Raw genomic sequence first — 9,953 nt, 5'->3', positions numbered from 1 at the left:
AAAGGCCACCTGGGGCTTCCCTGGTGGCGCAGTGGTTGAGAGTCCGCCTGCCGATGCAGCGGACGCGGGTTCGTGCCCTGGTGTGGTAAGATCCCACATACCGTGGAGCGGCTGTACTTTTGTGCCATGGCCGCTGGGCCTGCGCGTCCGGAGCCTGTGTTCCGCAACAGGAGAGGCCACAACAGTGAGAGGCCCGCGTACCGCAAAAAAAAAAAAAAAAAAAAAAAGGCCACCTGTGTTATGATTCCACCTATATGAAATATCCAGAATAGGCAAAAGTATACAGATACAAGTAGATCATTGGTTGCCAGGGGAAGGACAAAATGTGTAGTGACTGTTAATGGGCGGTGATGAAATGTCCTGGATTTAAACAGTGGTGATGGTTGTACAACCTTGTGAACATACTAAAAACCATTGGCTTGCATACTTTCAAAAGGTGAATTTTATGTATGTGAACTATATCTCCATTAAAAAAAGAAAGATAAATCATGTTGAAAGACACTCAAGTACTGAGAAATGATATTGACTGTATAATGTCAGATTGTCAAGACCTTGGATTTAGGTGTTGACCCAATAATTTGGGGTTATACTGGATCAGATCCAGACAACGTACATACACGAGGCAAAGGGGAAAAGGAAGCTCTGCCATTTTCAGAAAACACTGCAGAAGCAAAGGCTGCCTGTGCTACAGAATCTTATTTTTAGAAAGATATCTTTGCATCATCTCATAGAGGATTTTTTTCCAAACTGTAAGTTTTTGCCTCTCTTCTTGATACTGTTACTAAGCCTCATCCAGTTGGGACTCTTGTTAACTAGTCTCCCTTTTCTTGTTTTCTTTGTTCCGGTGATCCCTACACACTGGTCCCTAGAGCTGTCTTATTAGCTATCAACTAGCTGTTCACTGACCATTCATTGAGCACCCATTATGCATTGAACCCTGTGCCAGAAGCTGGAGAGGTGATGAAAAAACAAACTCAAATATATACTTTGTCTTCATGGCCTGTTAATTAGCATCTGCAGGCTCTCCATGGTCTCTAGGATGCCAGTTCATCTGCACTCAAGACCCTTCACCTGGGCTTCCCTGGTGGCGCAGTGGTTGAGAATCCGCCTGCTGATGCAGGAGACACGGGTTCGTGCCCTGGTCCGGGAAGATCCCACATGCCGCGGAGCGACTGAGCCCGTGAGCCATGGCCGCTGGGCCTGTGCGTCCGGAGCCTGTGCTCCGCAACGGGAGAGGCCACAACAGTGAGAGGCCCGCATACCGCAAAAAAAAAAAAAAAAAAAAAAAAAAAAGACCCTTCACCTTCATTTCTCTGTGGTTCTGCCATTTGACCCAAACAGGCCATCATGTCCCCAAGAGACCATCAGGTCTTCATGATCTTGTGCTTTTGGACATGTTCTTCTTTCTCCCAAGTTTGGTACTCTCCCACCTTTATTTATTTATCTATTTTTTGATTGAGAAAATCCTTATTGTGCCAACAAAACTTTATTTCCTCAGGGCTTTCCTCAGCTCTGGCAGAATCAGTTACTCTGTCTTCTGGGCCCCTACAATATTCGCTTCATAGTTCCCTAACAACGTGGAGAATGCCATCAATGTTTTTACAACTTCCTTCCCCAGGAGACTGTAAATTCTTTTTTTTTTTTTTCCCCCTCCAGTACGCGGGCCTCTTGCTGTTGTGGCCTTTCCCGTTGCAGAGCACAGGCTCCGGACACACAGGCTCAGTGGCCACGGCTCACGGGCCCAGCCGCTCTGCAGCATGTGGAATCTTCCCGGACCGGGGCACGAACCCATGTCCCCTGCATCAGCAGGCGGATTCTCAACCATTGTGCCACCAGGGAAGCCCGACTGTAAATTCTTTAAGGGCAGAAATCTGTTCCACTTGACATCTAGTAAACTACTTGGCATCCAGTAGGTGCTCAATATTTATTGAATCAAGAAATGAATTAGTTAATTAACAGAGCAACCTTAACTCTTAGTGTCATTTTCTGTTGGGGTGATTATTTAACTGACCAAGTACAAAACAGGAATTGTATTCTAGAGGGGCATCAGGATTTGTATCTGATGAATTTAAGTGGCAGTTGCAGTCAGGAGGAACATCAGGTATTAGATCCAGGGACTCTGTTTTATCTTCCATTTCATCTATAGGTTGATCAAGTTTGTGGGTACTAGGCCTTCGAGGGAGAGGTGGACCACAATGGAGAAATAAAATAATTTGATAACTGAAGATATTAATTTTTGGTATGCTAAAATATCAGTGCATATAATCACTACAAAATACACAACTATATTTACTATAACACGTGATACATAACGTATGACATACTAGGCATCAATCTATATATATGGCAAATTCTTAGGCTGAACATAGATGAAAAAAATAAAACTGAGCAATTATACTGTGCTTGTGATTTAAGCACTGAGTTCTCAGGCTGGTGTTTCAGCTGACCTGATACCGCTCTTATTGACATAGATAAATTCCTTCCACGATAGTGAAAATTCTTTGTCCTATTATGCAGTATGGAGAACATGGCATATATGATGTGAATCTGATTTTTTTCCCCCCATATCCTTTTTGGAAAGTGGCTCTGTCTAAGGAAGTTCAAAACAAAGCAACAGAAATACTTAACATAATTCACTTAGAGGTGATTTAATTTACTAGTGACTCTATTTTGACTTATTCTTCCTAAAACAACATAGGTCACTACAATTAATGAAAGGAAGGTGTTGAGGTCACGTTTCATGTTACACCCTGTCCTTCCACTGAGATTGTAGACATTTTCTCCCGGTCTCAGTATCAGGAATAACTCAGCATTTCTGAAAGAACTGGTTGACTTTTATCTCACAGAAAACACAAGTTCCATGAATGTGTTTCTCTCCTTATATCTGTTGCTAGAACACTCAGGGCCCACTTTTCAGACCTCCTCTATCAAGGTGAGCTTTTCATTACTACCAACTCTTCTATCAGACTTACTTTCCTATTCTTCTTTTTCTTTACTTTGTTTTCCTCATGTGTTTTAAGTATATTTCTTTAGATATGACCAATATAAATCTCCTTTAACCCTATCTGTGCCAAATACAGGAAGATAGTAATGTTCACATTGTAAATGAATAGACATAGTATCCAAATGTTAAACCATAAAATCAATTTCAAAATGAAATGAACTCAAGGTATTATGTACTAAGAAAAACAATCACATAATTCACATTTGAAATAAAGCATAATAAAATTTGTTCACAAAAGACCCACCTGCTGACATTTTTGAAGAATTTTAATACTGAAAAATAAAATGTTTTGTTTACATTTACACAAACATATACAATATATATTACTTAGTAACGTATATAACAAGTTCTATGATTTTTTGTCCCCACTTTTCATTCATTCCTTCATTAATTCAACAAATATTTATTGATTACCTATTATGTACCAGGTACTACTACACGTGTTGAAAATACAGCAGTAAACCAGATGGACACTCTGTTGGAGAGCATATTCTAGTGGAGTGAGATTAAAAAACATGTCAACAAATATTTAAGATTAAATTTAGATAGAACAGTTATGAAGGAAACAGAATAAAAGGTTTAAGAAAAACATGGATGAGGAGCTCCAGGAGGGTAAAGGAAAGCCTCTCTTAGGGGTGACCTTTCAGCTACCTGAACTGTGAAAGGAAGCATTACACTAAAAATGTAGGAAGCGAGTCCCAGAAAGACAGGAAAGTAAGTGCAAAGGCCCTGAGATGGCAATGTGCTTGGGATACTCAAAGGAGAGAAAAAGGTCAGGTGTGACTGGGACACAAGCAAAGAAGAGAACTGAGGTCAGAGATGGAAACAGGTCTGATCATACCTGCAATTCACGGCAAAATGTTTGGAATCTGTTGTTATTGCAGCTGGAGAGTCTTCGGGGGGGCTTTAATCAGTGGAGTGATCACATCTGATTTAAACTTTATCTTGAGGGGAGGGAGTAGAAGCAGTGGGGGAGGGATGGCAGCAGTAATCCAGTGGGAGCTGACGCTGGCTTAGACTGGGGAGGTGACATGAGAGAGGTCAGATGCCATCAGATGCTTAACAAGATTTGGAAGCAGAACCCACAGGAGTTGCTGATGGACTAAGTAAAGTGAGGAGTCGAGGATGAGTCTCACTTTTTAAACTGGGTACCCGAGCTGATGGTGATGCCATTAGCTGAACTAGAGAGGAAGATGGTGGGAAAATGTTGGGACTGGGGAGGGCAGGAATCAAAAGTTCAAACTGGGAAATATTATGTTTAAGAAGTCAGAAGAATATAAATATTTAACAGAAAATGTGTTGTGTGTGTGTGTATACAGTTGGCCCTCCATATAAGAAACCCAGAGATAGAGAGGGCCGATTGTACTATAACCTTTTATATAAGGGATCTGACCATGCAGGATATTTGTATTTGTGGGGGTTTGTGGAACCATCCTGCACCCCAAACCCCCTACTGAGCTATGACTGTATAGGCAGTAAAAGGAAAGCCTTATGTAAGAGAATATACTTTTTAAAAAAATAAATGTTTGTTTTCTATTTTTGGCTGCGTTGGGTCTTTGTTGTCGTGTGTGGGCTTTCTCTGGCTGCAGCGAGCGCGGGGGCTTACTCTTCTCGTTGCGGTGTGCAGGCTTCTCATTGCGGTGGCTTCTATTCTTGCAGAGCATGGGCTGTAGGCGTGCGGGCTCGGTAGTTGTGGCGCACGGGTTTAGTTGCTCCGCGGCATGTGGGATGTTCCTGGACCAGGGATCGAACCCATGTCCCCTGCATTGGCAGGCAGATTCTTAACCACTGCGCCACCAGGGAAGCCCCAGAATATACGTTCTTAATAGAGAATGATGACTAAAATATCCAGGAAGAAATCATTTTGTACAAAATAGTGACCAAAAACTCTCATGATCTTTTAGTTTTTCCAATTACAATAGAAACATTTTTTCTTTATAAACATGTATACATTATAGAAACATGTAAAAGAGTACAAATACTCATAAAAATAAAATTTATATATAATACATAGAGCCTTATCTTCGTATATATTAGTATTTATGGTTATTTATAAAAATGGTATCCTACAACATATATTACTGAAACACAAATATGTCCTATATATACAAAAACTGTATATACCATACAGTAGAGAGTAGAAACAAAAGAACAAATTGAAGCAATTTTTATTTTAGTTTTAATTTATAATGTACTTTGGACATGTCTATGTTAAAACATTTAGAGCTACCTAATGGTTTTAACTACATAATATTTCACGTGTGGATATACCACATATTGTGTGACCAAATCCTATTCAATGGATGTAAAATTGTTTCCAATTTTTTAATATTACAAAAATTCCTACTGTGAACAACTTTGAACACAGATTTTTTTTTTTTTTGCCCACTTGGAAGCATGTTTTGTAGGATAAATTCCAATAATAAAATTAACATTTAAAAATGTCAATAGATAGTAACTAGACTTATCATGGTGATCATTTTGAAATGTATAGAAGTACTAAATCACTATGTTGTGTACAAGGAACTAACTTAGTCTTGTAGGTCAATTATACTTCAAAAACAAGCAAACAAACTCAGTGAAAGATCAGACTTGTGATCACCACACGTGGGGAGGGTGGGGAGTAAGAAGAGGGGGAGTTGGATGAAGGAAATTAAAAGGTACACACTTCCACTTATAAAATAATAAGTACTAGGGATATAATGTACAGCATGACAAACATAATTAACACTGCTGTACATCATATAGGGAAGTTGTTAAGAATAAATCTTGAGTTTTTATCACAAGAAAAAACCATTTTTTTTCTATTTCTTCAGTTTTGTATCTATATGAGATGATGGATGTTCACTAAATTTATTGTGGTAATCATTTCATGATATATGTAAATCAAATCATTATGCTGCACACATTAAACTTATACGATGCTGTATGTCAATTATATCTCTATAAAACTAGAAAAAATGTTAATACACATTGTCATAAAATCATTTTACCAATTCCTATTTCCACTTAGGATGTGTAAGGATATATTTTCTTGGTCACATAATCAATACCACCTAGTATCATCAGACTTTCAAAATTAGAGAAACAGATAAAATGTTCTATTTTAATTTGAATTTCTCTGATAATTAGTGTGTTTAGCGTCTTTATTTGGCTTATTATTTGCATTTCTCTTGCTGTGCATTCACACTCTTTATCCTCAAACTAGGTTGTTGATTTTGAAAATCATTTATAAATTTTGTAGGTATATTAGCAATTTTCTTCATCCCATTTGTATCTGTTTTTCTTTTTTTCCTCCCACATGCAAAGGTTTAAAAACAAACATGTATTTACTTAATGGGCTCTAGCTTTCATATCATGCTTATAAACACCTTCCTAATTCCCTTGTGTACACATACTCACCCAGGTTTTCTAGTACTTTTAGATAAGATTTAAATTAGTAAGTTATGTAGACTATATTTGGGAGTTAAGATTGAAGAAAAATTCCAGCTTTATTATTAATTTTCCCAAATAAGTATCTTGTTGTCCAAGTATGATCTATTAAATGTTCCTCCTTATCGCCACTCTCTGATTTAAAATGTCAGCTTCCCTTTTATTCTTTCATTAACCTGTCTGGTCCTGGGTCTATGCCATTGTCTTTGTGTGTGTGTGTGTGTGTGTGTATGTGTGTGTGTGTGTGTGTGTTTCCAGCATCATGATTTAATTAAGGGAGCATATTCATTGGAGAGAATACACAGATGATTGTAAATGTGACTCCTCATTACAGCCTTAACATTTTTGAAGCACCAAAGCACAAAGATGTCAATTATATATCCAAACTACAGGTACAAAACAAGTACATGTATTTTCCATGCTCTAAAATTGAGTACACACTGTACTGTCATAGGGTAGGGGTTTACTGATGAAGACCTGACAATAAAGTACTCAAGATTGATGTACCAAAATAAAATATAAAATAGGAGTTTATAAAAACAAGTTTGACAATAGCAGAGAGGACCCTTTTCATTTCTGAGCAAAAGTGCATTTCATTATACATACTCTCTCCTAAAATGAATAAACCGGTCACTTGAGAATGCTCTGTTTTATTTCCTCTATTATACTACAACATTCTCCATGTCTTCGGAAAAAAAAATATTGTGCAGGAACTGTGGGATAAGCATGCATGTGGATGGAACAGCACAATTGCACTGGTTCTTACAGCTCACTTCTAGATAAAGTGTTATTCATTAGTATGGCCCAGTCTTAGCCAATATTCAGTTTGGAAAGACACTGGGTTAAGATCAGAATGACCTGAAATTCCAAGTTCTAGAATTGATGATTTTATATGCCATTGTATTAGGCTTCTTTTTTAAAAAACATTCTTATTGGAGTATAGTTCATCTACAATGTTGTTAGTTTCCACTGTACAGCAAAGTGAATTGGCCACACATACATGTATATCCACTCTTCTTTACATTCCCCTCCCACACAGGTCATTCTAGAGTATTGAGAAGAGCTCCCCGAGCTACACAGCAGGTCCCTATCAGTTATCTACCCTTACACATAGTGGTATGTATATGTCAATCCCAATCTCCCAACCCATCCCCTCCGACAGCAACCACAAGTTTGCCCTCCACATCTGTGTGACTCTACCTCTGTTCTGCAAACAAGTTCTAGTCAGACTTCTTCAATCATTAATTACAACTCAATTCAAACAGGCTGGAACATATACACACTACTACACATAAAATAGATAACTAACAAGGACCTACAGTGTAGCACAGGGAACTATACTCAATATTTTGTAATAACGTATATATATATCACTTTGCTGTACACCTGAAGCCAACACAACATTGTAAATCAACTATACTTTAATTAGAAAACTCAAAAAAACCCTAAAAAAATAGGCTGAAGAACTTTATTTATTAAGAATAATAATATATAATAATGAAAATAATAATCAAGTACTAATAATGTATCAAGAAAAAGAATTATTTCTGACTGACACACATAACTGAGAAGCCCAAGCATGGCTAGATTCCAAGACTCAGATGATGCTATCAGGATTCTGCCTCCCTCCATCCTTCGGTTTGTCTCCCTTCCCTCTAGGATTCACTTTCATGGAGACTCTCCACACATGTGGTAATAAAAGTGGCATTCAGCAGCTCTAAGTTTAAATCCTACCAGCAGTAACTCTGAGAAAAATAGCTTCTCCTTCTAAAGGGTTCCAATATGTTGACTAATTTATGCCACTGTCTTTTAATCACTATAGCTGTGTAATGCTATTTATAGATTCATTTTTGAAAATAACCTAGCTATTCTCATGTTTTTCCACATGAACTGAACAATGGAATTAGAAAAACAAAGCAAAAAAATTCTAAGATTATATTTAACTTATACATTTCTTTAGGAAGAAAAAAGTTACATACTTTCATAGATACATCTGTATATAAACATCATGTATTCTTATTAATATCCCTAAGAGTATTTTCCCTTATAGTTTTATATCTTTTAAAAATAGGTCCTGTATATTTTGTGTTCCTTGTTGATAACCTGAATAGGGTTTTTAAAATTTTCTAGGTGTTTATATACAGGAAATGTAACGTTTTCTGTAGATTAAGATTAAATGTAGTTATCCAGTTCACTAAATTTTCTTAATTTTTCAAATAGCTTTTCAGTTGTTTCATTTGGATATTCAAGAAATACAACCATATTATGCGTAAAGGTGGTTTTTGCATCTTCTTTTTCCAATCAGAGTAACGTGTTCTACCTAATTTGCTTGGCTGTGCAATTCACAGTATTATCACATTGATTGTGTGATGGTGAACATTCTTGTCCTTTTCAAATTTTTTTTTTTTAAAGAAGATGTTGGGGGTAGGAGTTTATTAATTAATTAATTAATTAATTTTTGCTGTGTTGGGTCTTCGTTTCTGGGCTTCGTTTCAAGGGCTTTCTCTAGTTGTGGAATGCGGGGGCCACTCTTCATGGCGGTGCGCGGGCCTCTCACAATCGCGGCCTCTCGTTGCGGAGCACAGGCTCCAAATGCGCAGGCTCAGTAGTTGTGGCTCACGGGCCTAGTTGCTCCGCGGCATGTGGGTTCCTCGCAGACCAGAGCTCGAACCCGTGTCCCCTGCATTAGCAGGCAGATTCTCAACCACTGCGCGACCAGGGAAGCCCCATCCTTTTCAAATTTGATGGAGATGAGAGTAGTGTTTTACCATTAAACATGATGTCAGAACAACAGAAGATTATCTGTATATTCCTATCAGAGAGACGTGCAACTTAAAATACTGATTTATAACGCTTTAAGTAGGTGAGAAATGAACCTAATACACACATATTTTCTTCACCCGGACCTGTTTAGGTGGCTCCAATTTTAAATGTGATATAAAATTTAAAACTCAATGCAGGTTCTCAGTAAAGGTAAACAAAGAGGGAGAATATAAAATTAAGAGAAACCCTAAGTCTAGAAATATAAGTTTTATTTCACATGTAAGTGCATCCCGATATAATTACATCTCTCCAGTTCGCCTGAATGCTAAAGTGATGGTTGGGTTCTTCCTGTAACCCCCGCCCGTCAGGCCCGTCAAGAAGTGATTACAACCTTTCTACCTGCGAGTCTACCTGACCCGGTTCCCCAGAGCTAGGCGGAAGGAACACCCGCCGGAGACCCCAAGTGAGTCGCATCCGGCGGGAGCGGGAGGCGGGTGGCTGGCGGCCCCAGGCGGCTGGAGGCGGTAGGCGCGCCAGGAGACGCGGAAAAGGCGCGCAGCGCGGCCAAGCAGCGCAGCCCGCTCTCCAGGGCGCGCTTCTGCGTGGGCACCACGGTCTCCCCAACACAGACTCCGTCTGGGGACCCCGACCCCTACTCAGCGCCAGACACCGCTCCCTCCCGGGAGCCCCGAAACTTCGGGAACCACCTGAGGATGTGGCGCGGGGCGGCCTCCGGGCTCGGGCCTCTCCTCGC

Source organism: Kogia breviceps, chromosome 5 (genome assembly GCF_026419965.1).
Source record: "Kogia breviceps isolate mKogBre1 chromosome 5, mKogBre1 haplotype 1, whole genome shotgun sequence".
Classification (NCBI taxonomy): Eukaryota; Metazoa; Chordata; class Mammalia; order Artiodactyla; family Physeteridae; genus Kogia; species Kogia breviceps.
Note: the sequence above shows the minus strand (reverse complement) of the source record.